Raw genomic sequence first — 27,368 nt, 5'->3', positions numbered from 1 at the left:
CCATTGAATATGCTTAGCCATAAAATGAATATCCAGAGCCATTAAATGAATAAGCAGTGCCATTAAATTAATGTCCAAAACAAATAAATGAATATAATATCCATTACATGAATATCCGGTGCCACGAATTATATATTCATAGCCATTTTATGATTATCCCGAGCCATTAAATGAATATCCAGTGCCATTAAAGGAATATCCGGTGCCATAAATTGAATATCCAGAGCCATTAAATGAATCTTTAGTTCAATTAAATAAATATCCTGAAATATTAAATGAATATTCAATGCCAATAAATGAATATACCATGCCATTTATTGAATATCAAGTGCCATTAAATACATATCAAGAGCCATTAAATAAATATAAGGTGAAATTAAATGAATATCCAGTGTCATATTATTTATTTATAAGTGCGTAGAGCGATACAAGATAATCAATTATAAAAAAAAATAATCAGTTTTTTCCCACGACTTCATTTCCATCTTCTATAAATAAGTTTTAAAAACCGTTTTCCCCATTTGAAGGCGTTTATCTGACAAATAAATCAATTGGCATATAAAACAAAGAAACAAATGTTTATATATTTGATAAGACTTGAAGTATTGAGCTATTGAACTATTCTTGTGAAGATTTTCATAAATATGAGTTTTCCCGATCATATAAGTGCCTAGAGACTTTTAGCAAGATTCGTGTACGGTCCAACCCGTGTGCATTGGTCCCAGATGTGGTAGCAAGTCAAGGCAAGTGGTCAGAGTGGCGTCTGAGAGGATGTGGCTGCTAAAGTCATGTGACAATGTTTTAGATTTATTGTCAGCTGCAGACATTTAAAGAGCATATTTCGTTGCAGAATATCTTATGGTCAGTTTTATGTAATAAAATGTTAATCTGCTTATCTGAAGTGTACGCATTAATAATCGTCATACAGACATTTATAATATAATAAATAAAAGACAAGGACTTCCAGACGTTATTCAGCTTAATGATCACCGCACGTAAGCTTTGCCTCTTATGCATGCAGCGCGAAAACTACTGTTATTGCACGCGCGCATGAGCGATCGGGAAATTAAAGCACTCACGTTCTTTACATGTTTAGAAATCTGTTTTATCGACTTATACCATATAAGATGAACAACGCGATTTGTCAAAAGAAAAACCTTATGTAACGTATCCTAAATTTATTTCAAAAGATTATGTGAGCCATTTTGGAGCTGAAATATTATGTTTGATTAGTTGCAAGGCGTAAATAATCTATAAAATCCTATATATGAGCAACACTCTGTGAACTAGGGTATAATGCATGTGCGTAAATCGTCGTCCTAGATTAGCCTGTGCAGTCCGCACAGGTTAATCATGGACAACACTTTCTGCCTAAACTAGTATTTGCTAAGAAGAGACTTTCTTTAAACGAAAAATATCATAAAAGCGGCTAATCTGGGCGACATTTTAAGCACATGTATTAAACCCCCTTTTCAAAGAGCAAGACCCACATATATATATATAACCCCATAACTATATACTTTTTCGTGGACACGTATTTTCGTGTTTTTCTTATATTGTTAACAAATATTAAGTTTTCAATGATCATTTTCCCACGTTTATGGTAAAGTCGTTGATCTAAAATTCCACGAAAATAATTGTCCCACGAATAAACAATATTTTACAGTGTGCGAACAACATATTTTTTGAACGTTTTGTCTGTGTTATAACAAACACACATTAAACACTATAAACCCGTATGTCAAGGCTATTTTCATACACCATAATTTGAATTGATAAATATACTGAATATTATCATATTAAACATTAAACATGTTGTTTAACTGGTATTGAACTTGTTAAAGATGAAATCTGGACGTCCATTTGCAAATGTCAATATTTTAATATTTGTTTCCTAGCAAAAAGGTTCTCATAAAGTCAAGTGGCAATTACAAATCAAATTTCAAATGTCAGCGAAACATTTTATTTCAAGATTGCAGACAAGTACACAAACAATATGAATTATAACAATACTGTTTTGCCACCAGACACAATAACACGACACCAAGAAACAGAACAGAACAAAACAGATATTTTATTTAAACTTATACATACGTACACCGTCTTTATAAATACAGCATAGAAGTTGTTTTATACCTAACTTGTATTCACAATGCTAAACTCCCATAGGCCATCGTGACATAGATATACTGTAAGACCCAGCAAGAAAAAATTCACTGTTAAAAAAATACGGTCGCCCCCTACACAAAATACTGTCGCCCGCTACCTTAGCAATGCCATGCGGAATGTTATCAAAATATACTGTCCCATTCGCGCATGCGCAGTACGCATTTTTATTTTCCGTTGTAAACAGATGCTAAAATTTAATACAATAATTGAATATTAAAATTGTTCATGGTTCATATAAATTGTTCATGTATGAATAGAGTTTTCTGTATAATTTAATAAATATTACATGTCTGACAGGGTGATAGTAAATTTGTTCGCCTCGGTTGACAGTATTTCCTCAAGTTTACAAATTTACTGTCACCCTGTCAGACATGTAATATTTATATAATGTAACGTTTTCAATACATTTAAGTTAGATACAAATGAAACATATACAAATGAAGAAAATGCATATTTTAAACTTTTTAAACATATAATGACAGAAAGATTTGTAAGTGATACCGGTTAAATGGTATTATTGATCAATGAATTGCGAAGTACAAATGCTTCTTTATATATTTACACAACTTGACAAGTTCGTTTCTTTTGGATAAAGTCAGTAATTGGTAATACTCCAACACAGATGGGTTAACATATATATACTTATACATAGACATCGAATAAATATATTTTTTTGTCGTTTATAAATGTTTCCCCCATGGACACCAAGCACCGATTCTTAGCCACAGGAAACTGAATCGAGAGCGTTCATTAAGCCTTAGGTTTTCGATGAAATCGAGCTAAAATAAATAGGTTTAAACTAAATGGGCCGATGCGTGGATGCTGAAAAGGCTTCCACCAGGGCATAAGCGTTGTCCGAACGCGGTATCTGGTTTGCAAATTGTAAAGATGAATATGTCCTGTTTAAATTGATGCTAAGATTAATCTGAAAGTCAGCAAAAACGCAAAAACGCATTCACATATGGCCGTTTCATTATACGACCGTATGGGAATTGAAATTAGTGAAAACTTACCATAAGTGAATGAGTTTGTATATAATTTACATCGGTTATGTATTCTGCGTTTACTATCACATGTTTATGTTGGATCATTGGTTTAGCATGTCGTATAACTGAAACAGTATGTTTGCATTACATGTCAAATAGCAACTACAAGGGCCTACAAACAACAGCGCTGCGTTTTAGCGCGATGACTTAAGCTTTTTTTTAAGTGTCACTCTATGCTGTATATTTTTCATTTTTCGAGTTTAAACACCAAAAACGAACGCATTCATTTTGTTTTATATGTGCAACACCCTTATAACGAAAATGATTATTTTCTTAAAGTTAAAAAATCATATCACGCAAATGATTAATGTTTTAAATCTTGAACATCTTTCTCTTGAATGATACTTTATGTTTAGAATGCACGTTCTTTCGTTCTATCGTATGACTCTTTGTTCAAACTGCACAGGTTAATCTTGAATGATACTTCACGCACTCGTATTATGTTTCAAATGCACGTTTATTTTTATCTATCGTACCACTATTTGTTCAGAGCGCACAGGCTAATCTAAGATGACACTTTACGCAATCGTATTATGTTTTAAATGCACGTACTTTCTTTACACACTTGGCAGGATTTTCCGTTCGGTTCAATCCGGTCGTATTCCGCGCACGTGAGTTTCGGGCACGTGTAGTCCTCGCATTCCACTTTGCCGTCTACGCACGTGCAATACTTGCAGGGGTCCGAGCTTGGAGTGTTGTAGCCTGTACATAGTTTGTTGATCACAATAAGTAATTAGCGAACCGTATTCATCCTACAGATATATGATTTTATAGAATTAAACTCTTGGTGTCGTGTAAACTTGTGCTTTACAAGCTAATCAGCAACTACCTTGCTACAGGGTCCTCGCTAGGAGTACCAGGCTACGCAAACTTACTTATTGTGGCCAAAGAAAGGGGAGTCCGAAAATGTAGAGTGTCCGAAAACTTAGAGTAATTACGGTATTGTAGCACGCACATAGTTTGTAAATCTTAATAATAAGTGAGATTACAGTTTGCTCAATATGGATATTACAGTAACGTAAGGGTTGTCGTGAATTTTAAAAGGAAAATTTTCTTCCAGGGATAATATATTAATTCCAATTTCGTATTATAGAAGACGGGATTCTTTCATGGCCAGAGACAAATTGTGCAATGCAATTAGACACGTGACGAAAGCAAGTGTTGATTACTTATGAATACCACTAGCAGTGTCAGCAAAACTCGAGCAAAATTCTTTGATCTTAAAAAGAACGTAAGAAAAATAAATGTTATGCCAAATACCAAACATTCGTACCGTACCATGCTTGTATTCTACGGCGCTCGTCTTGCATGTGTTATCTAAGGAAAAGAGTATAACTTATTACATGAATTGAACATATGAAAACTATGTTGTAATGATCTGATAATTAACTACTTTAGTTACCACATCACACGTTAAGACACATTAAGGATAAACGATAAATCGTCGCGAAAATAATCAAAGGTTTTTCAAATGTTTTTTGAACATAAAACAACAATTAAACAATAGTGCTTTCTGTTCAATAAAAATGTATTTACACATTTGAATGCTACACGATTTATATCTTTAAACGCCTTTTTACATGGATATGCAAACTAATGTTTGGCAATATGGTATTGCTATATTTTGTCCAATAAACAATTATATGTGATAATATTGATAACGTTATATAAAAACATGAATTTTAATTTTTACAAATGTTCCTGATGACCAATACGTGTTTTAACCAATAATCTATTTGGATTGCAATTTAAACACATTTGGACCTCGATTTAAATCACACTTTGATTGCCATTTCAAGCACAGTTGGACCTCGATTTAAAACACACATTGATTCCCATTCAAAACACATATTGATTACTTGAAACAACTCATTGTGAATCCCATTTAAAACTCACTGACATTCTTTACATATCGGACAACATTTGCCTGGCTGCTGTGGGACTGTGGCGTAGCAGTTCAGTATCGGGCAGACCACGATGTCACATTTCACTCTACCGTTGTCGCACGTGCAATTCCTGCATGGGTCAGCGTCCGGAACCGGTTTTCCTGGAATCGATTTAAACGGAAGTCTTTACAACGTTCCGTGTTATGTTGAAAATGGAATAAAATATTTCAAGATCGAGTATTGTTTTTCAACAATCGCGAGTGGATACAGAAATATATAAGCCACCGAAGCGAGCACAGTTTTCGTTTGATATAATGGTTTTAAATTAATAACGTCATGACGTCAAATAAATGAGCGCGAACTCGATAACACTCCATTTCATTTTATGTATTAAGTCTGAACATTCAAATTTAAATTATAAATCACATTATTACAGGATATAATAATTATGCTGATTTTGGCTGTGTCCTACTCACCGTGTTCGTATGTTTTGCCGTCACGCGTGCAACCTGAATTGGTGAGAAAACAAAAGTTGAATATTTTAAATGCAATGCATAGATCCATACTTTGGGATGAGCAACTTGATTTCGTTTGTACAAGATATACTTTGCAAGTATTTACTTATGCACCTACGTATTGTTTCTGCGGACATTGCCCAAATGCGTCTACTAATATTGGTCCAGAATGGAACAAACAATGAATACAATACATGTAGATTTAGATCACCTATAGATCGGTTTTGTAAACGTTCGTGGGCTGACCGAAATACTCAATACTCACATGAGTGTAAACATCAAATCTCATCTTCAGAGTTGAGCAAATACGTTGACAATGTTCATGATATTGGGCAACCTCCGCGCAGAGATTTAACTGGAACCAGCATAACTGGTTCAAATCCCTGCCTTTATAACAAACCACGTGATGATAGACTAGCCACGTGGTACAATAATTTTACCGCTGTTAATTTTACTTTTTTTTAATTTAGGTAATTAATTTTGCTATAAAGAAACCTTAACTTATACACTTTCAAAATAAAGAAGAAAATGATACTTCTCTTCATACTATAATAATTGAACAAAAATATAAAAATCCTACCAAATCTGATAGGATTTTATTGTAATGGCAGATATTGTATGTGTGAGCATGGAACGACAACTCTGCGTGGAGATTGTATTTGAGAGCAAGGAACGACAACTCTGCGTGGAGATAAAATATTGGGCTCAGGTTTACGTACTTTCTTTACACCTTCCGGCCGGTTTGTACGTGTCGTAGCATGCCAGCTTTGGACCTCCCCACTGAGGCAGCGGCACGTTTTACACGGGTCGCTATCGGGCACAGGTTGTCCTGGCAATAGGAAATGTGTGAACTTCTGAATTTGAAAGAAAACAAAAGAAGAATTCGCTTCTTTAGTTTTGTGTTTTAAATTCATGGATCGGTAGACCCACGAAATCAACGAAAGTGGATGTCTAACAATTCGTGGATCAGTAGGCCCATGAAATCAACGAAAATTAATGTCTAACAATTCGTGGATCGGTAACCCCACAAAATCAACGGAAAAGGATGTTTCACAAGTCGTGGATCGGTAGACCCACGAAATCAACGAAAATTAATGTCTCACAAATACGAAAGATTTTACAATATACCTGTTTCATAATGGATCCATGTATTCACCAACGTGTTCATCAACTGCGAGTATTGATCTTCACAAACCAAGAATGGTTTTAACAATTACGTAAAATATTACCAAAGTATAATTTTGCTATAATTTCTTTATTGTGTATTTCTGGACGGATGTCCCGTTTGTCTTGAATAATATTTGTTTGATATAGAGATTGAAAAACTTTTCTTTGAGTTTGAATAACAAGGTTTGGTTAATTTACATAACAAACGATAAGAGTATACTGTTGTAATAATGGTTACGGAAGTTTCGATTACGTACACAGTGTAACGTAATCCCCTTTGTGTAGTATCTGGAGTTATCTAGATTGCGAAACAGAAGTATATGGAGTTATCTAGATTGCAAAACAGAAGTATATGGGTGTATCTAGATTGCAAAACAGTAGTATATGGGTGTATCTAGATTGCAAAACAGAAGTATATGAGTGTATCTAGATTGCAAAACAGTATTATATGGGTGTATCTAGATTGTAAAACAGTAGTATATGGATTTATCTAGATTGCAAAACAGAAGTTTCTGGAGTTATCTAGATTGCGAAACAGAAGTACCTAAATTTATCTAGATTGCGAAACAGTAGTATCTGGAGTTATCTATATTGCGAAACAATAGTAACTGGATTTATCTAGATTGCAAAACAGAAGTATCTGGAGTTATCTAGATAGCGAAACAGAAGTATATGGGTGTATCTAGATTGCAAAAAATTAGTATATGGGTGTATCTAGATTGCAAAACAGTAGTATATGGATTTGACTAGATTGCAAAACAGAAGAATATGGAGTAATCTATATTGCGAAACAGAAGAACATAAATTTATCTAGATTGCGAAACAGTAGTATATGGAGTTATCTAGATTGCAAAACAGTAGTGTCTGGATTTATCTAGATTGTAAAACAGAAGTATTTGGAGTTATCTAGATAGCGAAACAGAAGAACCTGAATTTATCTAGATTGCGAAACTGTTATATCCGGATTTATATAGATTGCGAAACAGTAGTATCTGGAGTTATCTAGATTGCAAAACAGATGAATCTGGAGTTATCTAGATTGCGACACAGTAGTATCTGGGTTAATCTAGATTGCGAAATAGAAGTATCTGGAGTTATCTATATTGCGAAACAGTAATATCTGGTTTATCTAGATTGCGAAACAGTAGTATCTGGGGTAATCTAGATTATGGAACAGTAATATCTGGAGTTATCTAGATATATATACAGGCGCAGGATTTGTGTTTTGATTACGTTGGGCAATAATCAATATGATTCCTACGGCAATTCCCTCGTAATAAATAAAAAAATGTATATTTTGTTTAAATCTAACCATGAAATCAACAACAATTAATGTCCAGTGAAAAATAATTGCTTTGCAATATACACGTTGCTCTAATTTTACCTACCGTGTTCATACTTCTGTCCGTTCTTTTCACAACCTGTATAAACGAGAAAAAAATACACACTGCAAAACTGTGTAATATTTGACAACTATGTGACATGTATTCACTTCGGACCCAGTAAGTAATTCGGCATGCGTACAAGGAATGTTCATAGACCACTCTGGTTTTCAAGTATCAATTAACTAATTACACACGTTTCTAAAAATCTGATTCGTTTAACTTTAATGACTGTCATATATGTCACAGCTTAGCATTCAGTTCATTTCGATACATGTCGTTAGATTTGTGTTACAAAATGGCACAATATTGTACAGTCATCGGCTTATTTTTATTTTGGAAGAAGTCTTATTCAAATACAATTTCAACAGTTTATTAATACTCAGCACATACATATGTGATATACGTTTATACATATATACATGTAGACTTGAAAATGCCCAGGCTGTGGGTCATGTGATATTTGAACAAGTGCAAACATTCATGCATGTGACAATTTGAAACAAATATTCAGATACGGAAACGTCTTGATAATACATAATGTATGCTCTTTAATTTAAATAGTTTTTATTTTTAGGAATTTGTCAAATGGCTATTTTTAACACTTTTTCAGATTATTGTAATGAATGTTCCCAGATTGCAAATAATAGTTTCATTGTTCTCATTCGTAAGTAAATCAAATTTTACACAGTTTACATCCTTTCGATGTTTCTTATGTCCATATTTGATACGGTATATGTGCCATGTTTGTACATGTGTTTTGTAAGCTATAGGACTAAGGATAAAATTATACGATACAGATTAAAACCCGGCAGTAGTATGCGTTATTTAATGCATATAATACTTTAAAAATGTGCAAACGTTTCGTTGCAATCTCAAGTATGACGATTGCGATCTAGATCTTTCATTCTTAAAAGCTCGGCGCTCATTTTAGCCGCGTTCTGAGAAAACTGGACTTAATGCATAAGCATAATATCCAAGATTAGTTGACTATATGCATAGGGTTACCAGGTACGATATTTTCCGCTTAAATTAAGTTTGCATTAAGATAAGACACTCTTAAAGGGAAATTTTAATCAAAGAGGAAAGTGTCGTCCCTGATTAGCCGGTGCAGACTTCTAAGTCTAATTTGGGACAATTCTTTACGCACATGAATTAAGCCTAGTTTTCCAAGAGCTCGGCTCATGTATAGAGAAGTACTTGCCTTCCTTGCATTTCACACAACACTCTCCCTTTGGTTTGTACGAGGCTGCGCACGACAAAGGTGTGCAGTCCTTGAAGTCGCACTTGACCACGCCCTTCACGCACTTGCACGTGTTGCATGGGTTGTCGTCTGGAACGCTCTCACCTGATGTGACTCCAATTAAAGCAAGATAAACCGCTACTTCTTTTTCCTTTAAAGTAACTGTGTGCGTTTGTTCTCGTACTTGTTTTGTACTGATGACGTCAATTCGTGCTCAATATGTGTGAGTCCAGTCAAATTGTTTTTATAACTATTGGGTTTCTTTAAAGTCATTCCTTTTTCGGCCAGCCTACGTTTTTAGGTACAAATGACAAAACACGTACATTTAGTTCAATACTTGATACACGTATGTTATATTTCAATCACCAAGACACGTACATTCATTTAAATTACCAAGACACCTATATACATTTAAATTACCAAGAAAAGTTAATTTATTTCAATTACCAAGACACGTACACTCATTTTAATTACCAAGACACGTATTTCATTACCAAGACACGTACATTTATGTCAATTACAAGGACGCAACATTAATTTAAATTACCAAAACACGTACATTCATTTCAATTACCAAGACGCGTAAATGTTTTACTCACCGTTCTTGCATGTCTTCCCGTTTTGGACGCAATCTGAAAGAACATTACATAATGTAAACATCATTATTTTAATATCATATTATTATGCTAAATATAATCTATTTCGATTACTTGGGTATGTAGAGCGGGGCACAAGACCTGCATATCGAACGCATGTATTAAGTATTCGGTTAACGCACCGCATGAACTGATCATCTTAATCAAAGCGCTGAAGGCACGAAAGCTGTTCGCTATTGCATAATTTCAGACGCAACTCATTTTTCAAAATTAATCGCAAGTTTGAAATGGACATAAGCCATTCAAATTAATAAAACGTGTGTCTTAACGCACGGGTCAAGAGATGTGTGTGCACTTTTTATCATCCTATTTATTTTATAGAGATAACTTAGAAAAATAACAACAACATGGCCCTTTTTTGACGTTCTGAAAGCATACACAGTATGATGAAAATGCTCATGGGAACTGAATATAAAGACAGTTTGCAATCATGAAAGTGTTATTTAAATGTGTCGAAAACAAACTGCGTGCAAATCAAATATTAACATGCGATATATTTCGATGGTGAAGAAATAAACTCGTAATAAGTATGTGAGGACACATATGATGTGCACTCCCGTCGTATATTTTTTATCTTCTTACACTTATGTGTGGTTTGACAATGACAACACACATTTCATGCGGCGAATATGCGACTTACCAGTGAAAAAACACAATAGTCAAACTTTTGTTTTCAATTTAATTATTTGGAAACGTAAATTGCAAACTTTATTTCAAAGTCAGCATTCACGCCGACTACCTTTTTAAAGCGATATTTCTTGTTATAGTTAGTTGTTTTTTATATTCGGTTTAAGAGATTATAATGCAGTTTTGTTGTTGCCTATAGTATACATGTTGGTGAACTAATGTTCAACGTTTTATAAATCGAGAACTGTGAATATGAACAAACTTAGCCTTCTGCTATTTAGTTATTAGCATCCGTGAATACAAAAGATCGCCGCTATCTATTGAGAACTAAAGAACGTTTCCCAAACATATCAAATGTAACACCGCTGTAGTAGCATGCACTATGAACGAAGTTACGCATCATCCCACTTTACTTGTTAATCAGCAGAAGTTTTATTTTCCCGCATCTATTAATAGCCTCCGATTATGAATGACCTGTGCAGGGCAAAAATACTACGTCATTATGAGGCAGCAGATAGTGAACTATTTGTATCATTCATTAACATTCTCCTCCGCGACACGTATAATACAACCAATTTTATTGATTTTTTTATATAAACGCTCCGTTCAAAAATATTCTATTTAACACGATATTCACATTATGTTTTCATTTGTGAATAAATATAGTTGAATAACCCAAACCTCTTGCATAAATTATACAACTATTTCTCCCGCGGATGCGACAGATGCGGCAGTTAGCAGGTTTATGGTAGTTAAGAGCAAACTGACTTTAGTTGTTTGCTACTTACATTAGTTGTTCGCAACTAACATTAGTTGTTCGCAAGCAAACAACTAAAATTCGCCATATAGAATGGTGTGGTGAAATTGACCGAACTGTCCAGCGACCGCTGCGACTGACTATTAAACCCAAACGAATGACAGAGGAAACAAGCCTATTCGTTTTTCGTTCAAGCTTAAATTCATTTCATATTGGACCCACGCCAGAATATTTGCATAAGTAAGTAACATAGTGCGTAAGGCAGTTCAAAGGTCGTTAGACGAATTACAAATGCAAACATTCTTTGCAATTCTTTCGTACGAAATCAACATTCAGTACCAAATTACCACATTATGAAATTCACAATGCCATGTTTGCCGTTTTGACAAATATTCCACTTGTTGTTTAAGGGGCCGTTTCACAGATTTTGGTATGTATTGAAGTTTGTCATTAAATGCTTTATACTGATAAATGTAAACGCTTGATCTAAAAAGCTCCAGTAAAAGACTATAATACAATTAAAAATGTTAAAATATTAAACCTCATCTGGGCTCGAACCACTGACCCCTGGAGTGAAATATAACGCTTAGACCACTCGACAATCCGTGCTCATACAACGAGTGATGTATTTTATACTTTATATAAGGAATTCTTGTAGTGTCACAAAATATAACGACTACAACATAACTCTCTATATTATTCAATCTATTCGAGTTGCAACGTTTTATAATTTTCAGGTTTTTAAATCGTCAAAAGATGCATATATTGGATATGGTAGAGCATGGTAAATGTTCAGTATTATTGTTTCCTCACAAATTTAACAACTTAAACATTTGCAAATCTGAAACACTTTTTGTTAATTTTGTCAATTTACCAAAATGTGAAAAGGCCCCTATAAAAACTAATAACGATGTGTCGCAAGATGGTGGGGCACATGCCGTGTAGTCGCAGTCCACAACTCCGATGTTGCACGTACAAATTTCGCACGGATCCTTAATAGGAACGGCCTCGCCTTTAAACGAACCTAAAATCAAGTAAAACGGTTCAAGCCGGAACGGCCTCGGCTTTGAAGGGAACATACAGTTAATTAAAACGGTTAATATTGTTTTAATAGGCACGTTACTCAATTCACAAGGTTACACCTTTCTCAATGTGTGTTTTACACCCATACACTATTTTATTCAACATTATAAACAACGTATAGGGCGACACCATCGGCAGTATCGTGTTGGCTGATTACTTGTCTATGTGTGTGTATTTCGAAGTTGATGAGGTCCTTCCGCGCCTGCGCTACGTAAGAACACGAGGGCTTGTCTATTGAGCAATTTCAATTAAAATATGTCTGCAGACATTGTTTAACTGTTAATGTAAAGTATTGGTCTTCGGAGTACTCAACACCAGTCGTTCATTGATATTGTACATAGCTATCAAGTTATTATTGAGTCAAAACTATCAGTCGATGTTTTATGGACCTTTAATGTTGAATGCAATCGTGACCATAGATAACCACAATGATGCTTCGTTTTGCCACGTATTCTACTTACGATCCGAGCCCTGGGAAAACAGCTTGTTGCGTTTGCAGAAAGTGTTGTCCTAGATTAGCCTTTCCATTTCGCCCAGACTAATCAGGGACGACACTTTTCGCTTTTATGGATGTTTTAAAATTTTAAATGAAGTCTTTTCTAAACCAAAATCCAGAGAAGGCGGTATGTTTCATCATTGACTAGCTTATGCGGACTGCATTAAGCACGATTATCCCGGAACGAGGTTCTTACGTATATTTACCAGTAAACAGAACTTACCGTCATTTTACGTATTGATATTCATTGTACAGCCTGCAAATTCACACCAATATAAGTGGTCACATTATGGCAAGATTTTATAAAACGATAATTACAAAACAAGATAAAGTTAATCCAAATCCAATTAAAAATTACTTCATTCAAAATAAACTTGCTGTTTTAAATGCAGTATACATTTTAAAGGCCGCTCTCGTAATGCAGATTTTATACCAAAGAAGAGTTGTTAATCATTATTATTTACACGAAATTGGGAAAACAATCCAGTTAATAAATATAAATTAAACAAAAAGGTGTCCGCCTAGCGACCTGGATGTCACGGATTCGATCACCACTGTAGGAGCGTTCTTTAGATCTTCCAAACAGACACCAAGTACTGTTTCTGGGCCCAGGGAGCGGACCTGAGAGCGTTTCAAATAAGTCTATGCTTTCTATGCAATCGAGCAAAAATAAATAGGTTTAAACCAAATTTAAAATATGACACAAGTTAACAAAATATAGCAAAATAAGTATAAACAAATTCAAATGGTGTACATTGCACGCACTCCGGGCAACATTTGCCTTTTGGTGTATACGTGTTTGGACACTTTGGCGGTACGCAGACGTTATACACACAGTCGACGTCACCGTTTCGACACGTGCAGGTTTGGCAAGGATCATCGCTTGGCAGGTTCTCACCTGGCGGCAGACGGTTGTTTAGTTTACGACAGACGATTGCTAATTTTGAGAAAGAGGATTGTTTAGTTTGAGGCAACCAAGTGTATTGGGTGCAGCAGACAATTGTTTAGTTGGAGGCAGGCGATTGTTTAGTTTGACGCAGACGATTGTTTAGTTTGACGATTGTTTAGTTTACAGCAAACGATTGTTTAGTTTGCGACAGACGATTGTTTAGTTTGCGGCAGACGATTGTTTAGTTTGCGTCAGACGATTGTTTAGTTTGCGTTTAGCAGTTTACTAGCTTAATCTCTTATTAAGGATCATGAACAATGATGACAATGCATAGCATAGTAACAGAAGCAAACGTATATGAAAATTGCTTTTAAATATCTTTTAAAACAAAGTATACTTTCAAATTCTGATGTTTTAGGTATTTTTACCTAGAATCGATGTGTATCGATGCAGCGTTGTGCATAGAATTTAAAATGTTTGCAAGAGTAATCGGTGATTTATCAGTTGTAAATTGTCATACATCGAACCTTGCTCTGGTAATCCTCATACAACTTTGTTTATCTTGAATATCCCCACAAATATTCAAATGCTAGTTAGATAAATGTTCTTCTATGAAACACATGTCTTACCTTCTTTGTACTCCTTTCCGTTATTTTGCATACTGAAATACACCTTAAACAGATGCACATATTATTCATTAAGTAAAACAACTGACCACCAAAAACACAAATTCTATAACAATAATTATGAGTGGAATAAATGAAATCGTCTTTTTTGTTAAGTAGCGATACACTTATCTGAAAACCTGAATAAGAAATATTGTCGCAAAATTTGCATATTATCCGGATAGAGAAAAAGTTAGGAAGGCGTCCGTATTGACATCTCAGAACAATACCCCAGGGATGTGATGGAAACGAGACAAAACTTATGTCTGTCATGAAAAAGGCTAGGGAGGAGAATAAAGATGCCATCATGCAGTGAACAAACTTTTCATCGATCGCCGTGAATTCAAGCCCAATGCCTAGGAGGAACATGGGAGTGTTGTAAAATGTGTAACCTGGAACGTCGAAGGGCTCACAGCGGACAAGTTTTCATCGCCGGAATTCGTGAAATTGCTTTCACAATATGACATTATTTGATTAACAGAAACATGGACCAATTCAAAATATAATATTAAACTTTCTGAATTTAGTGATCCAATACATTCATATAGACGTGATCAAAATAGGCGTGCGAAGCGTGCAAGTAATGGCATTATTGTGTATATTAGAGATAATATAAGGAAAAGAGTATCGATTGTAAAAACAAAGATTGTCAACTATAGATTAAACTTAATTAACACTATTTTAATACTGAATATGACATATATATTGCTGTAGTATATTTAGTACCCCAAAACTCACATGTTCACTATCGATTTGATTTGAATATTTTTAAGATTACTGAATCTGATAGTAATCGATTCGGCGACCTAGGTGCGGTGTATGTAACTGGAGATACAAATTCAAGAATTGGACGAAAGTTAGATTATATTGCGTATGATCGTAGTTTAAATGGGCCTTTTCACAGATTTTGGCATATTTTTAAGTTTGTCATTAAATGCTTTATATTGATAAATGTAAACATTGGATCTTAAAAGCTGCAGTAAAAAATCAAGAATAAAATTTAAAAACGGAAAAAAAGTAGCCGGTACCAGGGCTCGAAACACTGACCCCCGGAGTACTGGAGTTAGTCTGAAGTAAAAACGCATTAGCCCTCTCGGCTATTCCGCCGGGTATACACAGGTTACGTATTGTATACCTTATATAAGCAATCTTCGTAGTTTCGTAAATTCAAACGAAAACAACAGAACTCTCCAAATTTTTCAAACGTTTCGCGTTGCAACGCTTTATAATTTTTTGGTTTTCAAATCGTCAAAAGATAAATATAATGGCTATATTGGACTATGGTAAATGTTCAGTAATACTGTTTCCTCACAAATATCATAAATAAAACGAAAATTTGCGAATCTGAAACAACTTTATTCAATTTTGTTAATTTACCAAACCGTGAAAACATCCTTTTAATTAATCTCGATTTTATAGACATTGGCCATCCTATGCCTAGGGCAAATTGTGATTTAAATTCAAGCCGCTTCGGTGACTCATTGTTAGATTTATATATGGCTACAAATGTTCGAGTTGTTACAGTAGATTACATTATGATTGGCGTCGCTAGGGAGAGCGGCGACAAGTATGTAATGCTTTTTTTTTACGGATCAATGTATATATTTTTGTTTTAAGAATATATTGCATAGTGGTGATTTTGTTTTGTGTAAATTAGTGTAAATAAGTATTGCATTTGCGCCTATTACATTTATTACAATAGTTATTGCCAATAATGCAAAGCTAATTGTTTTAATTAATAACTGATCCACAACTGATCACAGGGACTGGGCAAATACGAGAAACTTTCTGGTTTTGTATAAAAACAAAACATAATCAAAATATATTTATTTTGTGGTTTTTCTTAATTGCTTATTTAGTGGAGAATCAATGTAGTGCGATATTTGACGACCTATCGCGTAAGCAAGTTTATTGGAAGGCGTAGTGGTACGAACACGTACAATGTATTAGTTTATTAATAGACCTATAATAACGATCGCTATACACAACTTCACCAAATAGCAGTACATAAATGATGTCAGCCGGAATAGCTCAGTTGGGAGAGCGTTAGACTGAAGTTGTTTACGCAACAATCATCTAAAGGCCCCTGGTTCAATACCGGGTTCCGGCACGAACGGAACAGTTCGGCGGCTGACAATTTTTTTAAGTCAGGTTCATAAATATAATACAGCTTTATTTTATGTAGACATTTTAAAATCCATTTTACTACAATTGAACATTTTTAATAAAATTAATTTATGCCGCGTGGTGACAACGTTAATTAAATTATCTTACATCACTTATATACCTTAAAAAAATACACGTGTTTTATATTAACAAATAACTGCAAACAACACATCTATTATTCTTGTATTTTTATAGTTGTCTATCAAAGGCCCTTAGTACTATCCCTACCACATATAGAGCGCTAAGCGCGACACGTATTATTGGTTGTAACAATGAGTTTCTGATAAAGGAAGCAGCCGATTATCAAGGAGGAGCTGTGTCCCAGCAACCCGTTTCCCTAGAGTCAAGCACTCCTCGGAGCTTTTTTTTAAGAATCACATATAGAGTGCAAAGTGCGCCACGTATTACTATCCAGGTGGTATGGGCCCTTTAGCATAATCCGACCATTACGTCCATAGTTATCTTCCTTAGAAGTTGAGAAATTTTGAAATCGTTGTTCGAAGTCCAAAATTTTCATCCGATTGTTCCCAAACGTGCATATGTTTTTTTATCAATAAGGACTCATCCCAAACTCTATATGAGCAATATCAGACCAGAATTATGTCTTTTTGAGTTTAGAAATAAAAGTAAAAAACTGCTTGGTTAGGTGATTATGTCAAAAATTTTCATCAGATTCTTTTCAAACTTACAGTGTCTTCATATCAATGGGCATTTTTACCTCATTTTAAATGAGAAACATCGGGACAATAAGTCCAGATTTTTTTTCTATTAAATTTGACAAAATAAACAATTTCCACTTGTTTAAAAGATTTCACAATTTTTGTCTGAATCTTTCCAAACTTGTCTAGTGTTTTTATATCAGTATTACTCGAACCCTATTGAAATTGATAAATATCGGAGCAATAAATCTATTATGATCTTTAACTGAATGTTAAAGTATTGTGAAATGCAGCTTCTTTATGCAATTTACAGTTTTCATTCTTTTTTTTTCAAATTGTTAAGTGTTTTCATATCAATGAGTAATCAACCCCTATCGTAAATGAGCAATGTAAGAATAAGTTCAGACTCATCTCCCCTTGAAGTTGAGAAAAATATGAAATTAAGCTTACAAGATGAAGCAGATTTTTAAAACCAACACAGTTCTGTTCTATTAATGAAAACTGAACACGGATGCCAGTAAAAAAGTAAACCAATGTAAATAAAATGAACTTTGAAATATTTGGGGGTTACAACACAAAATCATAGATAATGGTTATTTGGGGGTTATAACACAATATCATAAATAATGGTTATTTGGGAGTTATAACACAAAATTATAGATAATGGTAATACCAGTATCTGTTTCTATTTTGTTTAAAATAATCGGTCAATATATAAATATTTACAGTAGAAAAAAATCGTTCCATGTAACTTCATTGTGTGCCTTTTACACTGAAATTCCCGACGCCCTTTGATGCTTTGCATTAATACTTATCGTAAGAATATTGGATGAATATCGTGTTTTACACATAATTTGCAAAGTTTAGTTGACTATCTATTAACACGGTCTGCTAATTTTGAAAATATTGTGCACTTTGAAATAAGAGATTTTATTAATTTTCTAATCCCCCATTGAATATACTATAAAAACTGGAACAAATTGCAAAAATATACGCGAGGACCCAAAATATCTGTTAAATGGAATCCTATTCACAGGGACGCTTTTATCTCTGAATTTTCGAGCGATATTGTAAATCTTGAGTCAAGTCTAATACGCGGGATAGAAAATAACGATGAAACAGGGGACCTAGTGTCAATTTTTACTCAGTATCTTACGTATAAAGGAAATCCGTATTTTGCTCACACTATTAAACCCGATTCAAATAAATTCGATTCACACGACACATATAAACAAAAATGGTATAATGCGGAGTGTGAACGAACACGCAAAGAATTTGAGGATACTTTATACAGATATAGCACAATTAACAATGAAACCAATCGCCAGTCAGTGTTTGATAAAAACAATCATACAAATATTATTGTCTCAAATGTCAGTCAGATTTTACTAGTACGTTAGGGCGCAAGATGGACAGCATGAAATCAAAATCACCTAAAGAATTTTGGAAAATGACTACGCAGGTTAGCCTGTGCAGTCCAAACAGGCTAATCATTGACAACACTTTCCGCTTTTATGCTATTTTTCGTTTAAAGAAAGTCTCTTCTTAGCAAAAATCCAGTCGTCCCTGATTAGCCCGTGCGGACTCCACATGCTAATCTGGGACGACACCTTACGCATATGCATTAAAACCTCTATCACAGAGCGCGGCCCATTTATATTCGTCGGTATAGACTTCCCTGCCTTTTCAAAAAAAGTTCTTCGCGGACGCATTATTTTTGAATTTCTGATGGAACCAAAATGAGGATTTTGCGTCAGTCATTTTACGATATGTTTGTCACACACACAGGGCGGGATTGGTAGAAAGATATTTTTAGGTCCGGTTAGCTCAGTCGGGAGAGCACTTACAGGGCGGTAAGCGGGACTGGCTACACACTTTTTACCACTTGGCGACATGTTTGTGTATAATTTCTAAAATACAAGAATATACAATAAAGCAAAAATATCGTATTCGTAATTAATAAGTCGTAGATCGGTCAAGACACGAAATCAATGAAAATATATGACCCACGAATATTTATGATTTTACAGTAATCGAAGCCTGGGCAAGAATACATTGGACACAATCCGAACAGCACTTTCCGGGGGTGGTGACTTTGTTGACACAGTTTAGTGTTCTACAAGATGTGTACGTGCAGACAACATTGAATGACTATGGCTCGGTCTTTTACATAGGGCGGGCGTGAAAGATGTTGCACCTTCCATTATCGCTTGATTGTTCATTGTCGGCTCGGGTACTACGTTCATGTACCCCGGGTACTGTTAAGTATACTTACATGTATCCCGGATACAGTAAATATACAAAAATCTACCCGGGAAATTTAACCCTTAATCAGTTGTTGTCGACCATTTTTTTGTAATTACACATTTATGCCAATTTTTTTGTAGACTGGCCTCTATATTATCGGAACACATACTCAAAAAGCATGTTGATGCAGTGTTTTGTGAAGAGAAGTGTGTTTAAGATAATCGGTTGCGCGTTTTACGACATCGGATTTTGGGCGCCAATACAACTCGGGTACAGTCTTATATGGACCGAGTACAGTTACGTTTATTTACCGTACCTGGGGTACATGTAAGTATACTTAGAGTACCCAGGGTACATGTTAGTATACTTAAGAGTACCCGGGGTACATGTAAGTAGTACCAGAGCCGACAATGGCCAATCAAGCTCCATTATCCCTCATGAACCGACTCAAAAAACCGAGTCGGCAATATTTGACTTAATTTTTGGTTTGGTTGCTCTCGAGGGATCGAAAATTTCAGAATCTTCCTAAAAGCCCTACGGGTTTGATCCCCAGAAGCGACATTAAAAAATAGCATACTTTGTTATCTAAAAGGCTGCTAAACCTGATATACAATGATAATGTGAATTTTCTCTCACATGATGTTCAACAGTCATATTATATAAAAAAACTTACAGCAGTAGTAAACAACTGGACAATAATTAATGAACGCATCTTTCATTTGTCTTTGACACTTTGATTTTGACATGGCCTAGATTTAAATATGTGACTGGACTTTACCAGCACTCTTGTAACAGAGCTAAAGTTTAAATGTACGATTGAAGATCACCTAAATCCAGATTTGCTATTTTAGACGTGTAAAAAAGTTTAAAGGGTGTGACAAGTAAGCAAAAATTGGTCATTACCCAGAGGCCACAACTGATCTATGACTGTATTAAAACAAGAAAAATCAGTGCCTGATTCTGATTTAGATTTCCTTAGATAGTTCAATAAAAACTAATTTCATCAGCCTGGTAACAGTTTAACGGTAATGCTACCAATGTGTCACACCTGGGCCTTGAATTTGAAATCTAGGACATGCATGGTCATTTCTTCATGAAATCAGGACACAAAATTGTATTTTAAGTCCTTAATTGACCTGGCTTTAGTTCTCAGATTATTATAAGCTCAATCAGTATATTTTATCATTATTTATGCTTTGTGTATTGTAAACATATACACAATCATGCAGTTACATGATAGCAATAAATAATATCAAAGCTACCCATACTATAAAGGTCATTGACAAAGCCTATGGTCAAAATGTGAACACATTGAGTGTAATCGCCCTCTCGTGCCAGCAAAAACAACACGTTGACAAGTTGTCATTTTTTGACAGTTCTACTTTCACTTTCATTTTGTGATATCAAACTATTAACAATTATGTGGCTGAAAAAATATCGCCATTGCTTTTTATGCCCCCGGTAGGATGGCCTATATCAGTTGAACTGTCAGTCAGTCAGTCAGTGTGTCAGTCTGTCCATCCGTCCGAAAACTTTAATGGCAATATCTTTTTTAATATTGAACATAGCAACTTGATATTTGGCATACATGTGCATCTCATGGAGCTGCACATTTTCAGTTGTGAAAGGTGAAGGTCATCCTTCAAGGTCAAATGTAAAATATAAAGCGTCTGTCTGTATGTCCGAAAACTTTAACATTGGCCATAACTTTTTAATATTGGCGTGCATGCGTATCTCATAGAGCTGCACATATTGATTGGTGAAAGGTCAAGGTCATCCTTCAAGTTCAAGGTCAAAGGTCAATATTGAAGATAGCAACTCCATATTCGGCATGCATGTGTATGTCATGGAGCTGCACATTTTGAGTGGTGAAAGGTCAAGGTCATCCTTCAAGGTCAAAGGTAAAATATATGGCTTCAAAGCTGCGCAGCAGGGGGCATTGTGTTTCACAAACACAGCTCATATATTTTCTGCAAATTCCTTCAAAAAACTTACATCAATACATGATTTTCTTCGTTAATTCAATAATTCCTGACAGATTTGTGTTCATATTTCGCTTACATTTTGACGCGCGTAGGTAGGACCGCATTACCGCTTCCGAAATGTGTATTCATACTATTGCCCTCGAGGAACTTATCTGATGTTTGACGGAAAGGGCTGAAAATGTGCGAGTGTGGGTCAAGTTCCCCACAGGTACTACTTTCCCGTTCCCCCAATTTTTTTCCGTACCTAAAATTTTTCGTATCCAATTTTTTTTGTACACAATTTTTTTTCATCCCCAATTTTTAGTTCGTACCCATTTTTTTTCGGTCCCAATTATATTGTTCCCAAATATGTTTTCGTACCCAAATTTGTTTTCATACCCAATTTTTTTTCGAATAATGTTTGTTCCAAAATTTTTTTTCGTACCAACATACACAATTGTGGTGATGTAGATAAACTTAACTTTATGCTTTTATATCCATCCTCTCAAAAGCATCGTCACACCAGTACTGTCAGTACCTTGATTATAATCGTGCAGAACCTGATATTTTATACAGCAATAGGGAAATTACCTGTTTTTATGTTGATCATACCTCAAAGTTCCCATTTTTTACCAAAAAATGAAGAATTTACATTTGGTTCCGAGAAATGCTGTCGTGATATAAAGAGAATATATCAGATAGTGTTATATCAAGCATATATCAATGTAGTTAGTAAGCCCAATGACTAACATTCCTTCGTCAGTACTTAGTGTTGTGTCTGAATTGATTTGAGTCCTTTGATTGCTGTTTCAACTGGTACTAAGTGTTTTCAGGGAAGCTGAATAACTTGAAATGACAATCATTCCTATGAATGTACGTAATATTGGATGGGACAACGGAATATTTGAGTAGCGTACTGTCAAAACAAAGCTCAATGTATCTGTGTAAAGTTTTGTCCCAGTATAGAATAGCTGTCTTCACAGGCCAATAAGAGACGACATTTTCCAACTAAACTGGGTTTTCGAAGAGAAGAGACTTCCTAAAAACGAAAAACTGCACAAAACACGAAAGTTTCGTCTGTGATTAGCCTAAGCGGACGTCATTAAGCCCAGTTTCCGCAGAACGAGACTTAAATAGTCCGGTTCATTTGATACGACTTGCAGTCTTCGGAAAGCACATATAATTTTCTCCGAAACGGGATGATTTTACACGAATATTATTCATAGTATTTACTTAATTGTTTACGTTAACAAAATAATGTTTAATATAGTTTTCCTTATTTCAGAGTGACAGGAAATAATGCATCTTTCGTGAGTCTTAAGGTAAAAACGTAATGCTTTAAAGGGATCTTTTCACGTTTTAGTAAATTGACAAAATTTAAAAAAAAATTGTTTCAGATTCGCAAATTTTCGTTGATGTTATGATATTTGTGAGGGAACATTTGTAAATCTTTAAACGATTTAAAAACCTGAACATTATAAAGCGTTGCAACGCGAAACGATTGAATAGTTTGGAGAGTTCTGTTGTTGTCGCTTAAATTTTGTGAAACTATGAAGATTGCTTATATAAAGTATAAAATACGTCTCTTACAGATACTTGGCAGGATGGCAGAGCTGTCTAATTGGTTTTAACTCCAGGACTCCAGGGGTCACTGGTTCGAGCCCTGCTGCGGGCTACTTTTTTCCCTTTTTTCAAATTTCATTCTTGATTTTGTATTGGAGCTTTTTAGATCCAATGTGTACATTTATCAATAAAAAGCATTCAATTACAAACTTCAAAACATGCCAAAATCTGTGAAAAGGCCCCTTTAATATGACTTAAAATAATGAAAGTACTTTGTTGAGTTATTTAGCAGAACTATTTTCTGTATACATTTACAATGGCCTTGACATTGACTCCAATCATTCCTTATGCGTAAACTTCCCAAAGACAATCTTGAAATAAAGTATCTGCATATGAAAACTGGGCTAATTTTCTTTTATCAAGTAGTCGTGACCATGAACACACACACTTATTTTCAATGCCAAGGTGGATCTACATATTTATAAAATTTCGTAACATTCGTTCGGGAAGCATGAGAGGGTAACATTTTTAACTCGACTACATATGACATCGATCAAGCCTACTACTAAGACATCTGTCAATAACCGGGTCGGCGTAATACAATGTAAAAGTGTTGCGTCCAACATTTCCGCTTCAATATTTTTGTTTCATTTATTTATATGGAACGTTCATGTGTCCAGGCCAGTGTGTTCGGTCACTTATCACGTTCCAGAACGCTGAACAATAATTCAGCAGAAGCGTGCCTCTTTTGTACATAAAATTGCAGGTTAACGTTACACAGCATGAAATATATATTTAGTTAATATGAAGTCGTAATCAATATCTTTATATGTATTGATAAGTTTGAGCAAATTTAACATTTCACTGAACATGCAAACTAACACACATATGAATCAATTTAAATGTGAACTACACTGTCTCCTTTAAAAAAAACTATCCTTACAAGCAGCATTATCTCATTATCTGCTGAGGATTGATTGCTATGTATAGTGCAACACTGTTACAGCCAGCGCCGCAATCTAATCTTCACGAACATTAAACATTTGGGTTGCATTATTGCTATCAAAAGGTCAACATTTTTCGTCGCAGTGTTGATTATGAAAACGAGTTTGACAAATCTCGAGTTTGTCACTCGACTGATAGTAACTCTTTAAACAATTGATTAGCGTACTTCACTGAAGTTAAACGACCATTCATGATAGATTGGTGGGTAATAATTTAATTACCTTGTAGCTACTGTAGAAACACAATCAAATTAATAAGCGTCTTCAAACTCATCACGAATAGTCACTGACCTAGGGCCAGAACTCTGACCTACAATTAAGGAGACGAATTCCTCGTTTTGATTGTAGACAATATAGATTAAAGTTTGCGTGTTACGACTGCGTATATAAATATAAATAAATAAATATATATATATATATATATTTATATATATACATATGTATCTATTCAAAAAAGCTTAAGATATACATGTATGGACGAAAATGTATACACAATACAAGTTTCATACATAAAATGATATGTACATAATAACATCCGCTCTTACAATAACATGTACAATTACATATCTAGACAAACCGCACATAACCGAACACAATGCCAAGAGAAACCAAATGTTAGTGTCAAAACATGACTTAAACAGTAATTTTATAAACAAATTAAGTTTCAAGTCCCTCTTGCGCCTTTTTCTTCGTCCTTCCCTCTGATAAAAACAGTCGTGGTATTTGCTTTATTTACTTTTAATGTAATTAGTGTTTGTACGGTCTTCTGATGTGATATCAATATCTATATTTATATCATACAATCTGTAAAACACGCACTTTGGACATATCAAATTTATCTATAACACTTAACGCACGATTGTCAGCCCATTTTTTGAAAATCTTTGCACAATATGGGCCAAGGTTCGCTCGGGGCCGCTTATTTTCCTTACGCACGAAATCATTGGGGATTTCCGAAATTGTCTGAAAACTGTAACATCCAATCTCCACGGAGAGTTGTTCTTCCTTGCTCGCACATACACTCTCTGCCATCACAAGAAAATCCTACCAGATTTGGTAGGATTAAATTGTATTTGTTTAAGTATTATATTATAAAAATTATGATCTGTTTATGTTACATTTTGGAAATATAGAATATGTTTAGGTTAATTATTAACAAAATAATTATGTTAATTTAAAAAATGGTAAAAATAACAACGGTAATAATATTGTACCACGTGGCTATCACGTGGTGGGTTATGAAGGCACGGATTCGATCCAGCTATGCTGTTTCCCGTCATATCTCCGAGCGGAGGTTGGGTTACATTAAGTTTAACTTTCGCGATGGTGTCTGAAACCCGGGTTTGGGGCTGGGGTATGTGGTCGAGCGTGGTGGGGGGGGGGGCGGGGTGATTCCAGCTGTTGAAGTAATGCAGGGTTATTGTTTTTGCAGCGCTGTATAATCGGAAGTCGCTTACCAGGTTAAGTTATTCAACGTAGTACTTCATTTGCTGTTCGACTCTCAAGCGGAGCGTCACAGTTTTTATTGAAAATAACTAAATGTCAGTTTGTACTTCGCTGATTGTATTTGTTAATTTTCTGGAATGTGACATTTGTTCAATGGTTAATGTTTTCCGTTGTTTCGTTGTAAAGGCTTTTAAATGAGTAAATAGTCCATGTCAGGTAATGTATTCTGGCGTAGGCTTCGAAATTAAGCTTGTTCAGAGTACAAGTTTTTATTAAACATTAAGATTCTAAAGCGTGTGGCTATGATATCAATTAGTAAAAACATCATCGCAGCGATATGCATGAACTTGGTCTTATTCAACGAACTCAGAAATAACTTTCGTTTCTGGAAATGTACATGTCTTGCAATATGTTCACAAATGCTGGCTCAATTTTTAAGAAATGACACGATACACAACTCGCGTAACTGACTCGTAATCGATCTGACCCGATCTAAGACTGAAATGTTCACGGAGTAAATGGCATTTTCCCTGCAAAGTTCATGAAACTCGGTACCATATTTCAATAAAACGTATGAAAAACATTATTACCGTTACAGTATGCATCAAAACTGAGTGTCCAACGCCGTTTTAAACCTATGTTAACATACATTTAAACTATATAACACATGCGTAATTTCATTGGTCCAACGCGAAGGTGTGTCTTTATTCCTGAAGATTTCATACTTAAATCGGGTTATTTGCATTTCTTACATTCTCTGAATGCCACAACTTGATTTTAACCGTAAGTCGCCGTTCCTGAAATAAACGTGAATAAACGTTAGCGTTGTCATTGTAGAGAGGTTTTTGAAAGTATTTTAATTTATAAGTTTATATGAATCATGTTACTCCTGAAAAGTGGCATGAATTGAACATGAAGATAACCAAAGTTTATTAGACATGTATGTTCATATAAACAATGTGACCACTGTGGCGTGATCAGTTTAAACCATAATTAGAATACAGTGTGCATAGGACCTCAAGATGATTATGCAATTTAAATACCAAGCCATGCGCTTTGCAGTTTCACTTAAGAAGATTTTGTAAACATATTCAAAAATAAACACACAAACAACTGGTAATCCCTGTGGCGTGGTCACAGTTCAAAGTAGCATTATGCTACATACTGAATAAGAACGCAATTTGCTTTACGATGTTATTTTATGTCTTAGTAAGACAATACCATTTCATTGTCATCGTCTCCAGAATACTTGTTTCAGCGTTTGTCGTCAAATATAATATACAATAGAAACTTGACATAATATATCCATCTAACATATTCAAGCCTAGATAACACACACGGCATCTAAACAATAACACACCCGAAAGTGATCTTCCGTAATACAGTCTTCTGAATAAGGAACTAACTTATTACCAATTCGTTATTGAGAGGCCATTCTTTTGGATACTTAAATTTGGATCAGTGTCGCGTAGCATTGCTACCGGGTATATATTCGTTATTATTTGCGATGTTTAAAGTAAAATTTGTTATTTATATTTCTGATCTCACAGTTCTTGAAGTATTTTCTGACCCTGGCCTTTTTCCACGATTATGATAGCTGCATACTAAATTTGTTTTAGATAGCTCATTCCGTTCTTATACGTAAACAGTTACGAAAGGATATTATAAAGGATGCAAAATGAATTCGACACGTCACCATAAAAAGCAAGATTACCCTGGGGGCAGCTTTCCATGTGCC

At 34.8% G+C, this 27,368-nt stretch overlaps 1 non-coding gene across 1 annotated transcript; it reads left to right on the top strand.

The window, feature by feature from the left end:
* Positions 1-16,601: 16,601 nt before the first annotated feature.
* Positions 16,602-16,691, top strand: Trnaf-gaa (transfer RNA phenylalanine (anticodon GAA)). Its single transcript is given in 2 exon segments — positions 16,602-16,638; positions 16,656-16,691. It is a non-coding gene; the product is annotated as a tRNA-Phe (tRNA).
* The last annotated feature ends 10,677 nt before the right edge of the window (positions 16,692-27,368 follow it).

The sequence above is a fragment of the Dreissena polymorpha genome, chromosome 15 (assembly GCF_020536995.1).
Source record: "Dreissena polymorpha isolate Duluth1 chromosome 15, UMN_Dpol_1.0, whole genome shotgun sequence".
NCBI lineage: Eukaryota > Metazoa > Mollusca > Bivalvia > Myida > Dreissenidae > Dreissena > Dreissena polymorpha.
The sequence above is the reverse complement of the archived record's forward strand: the minus strand, read 5'-3'. Positions and strand labels throughout refer to the sequence as shown.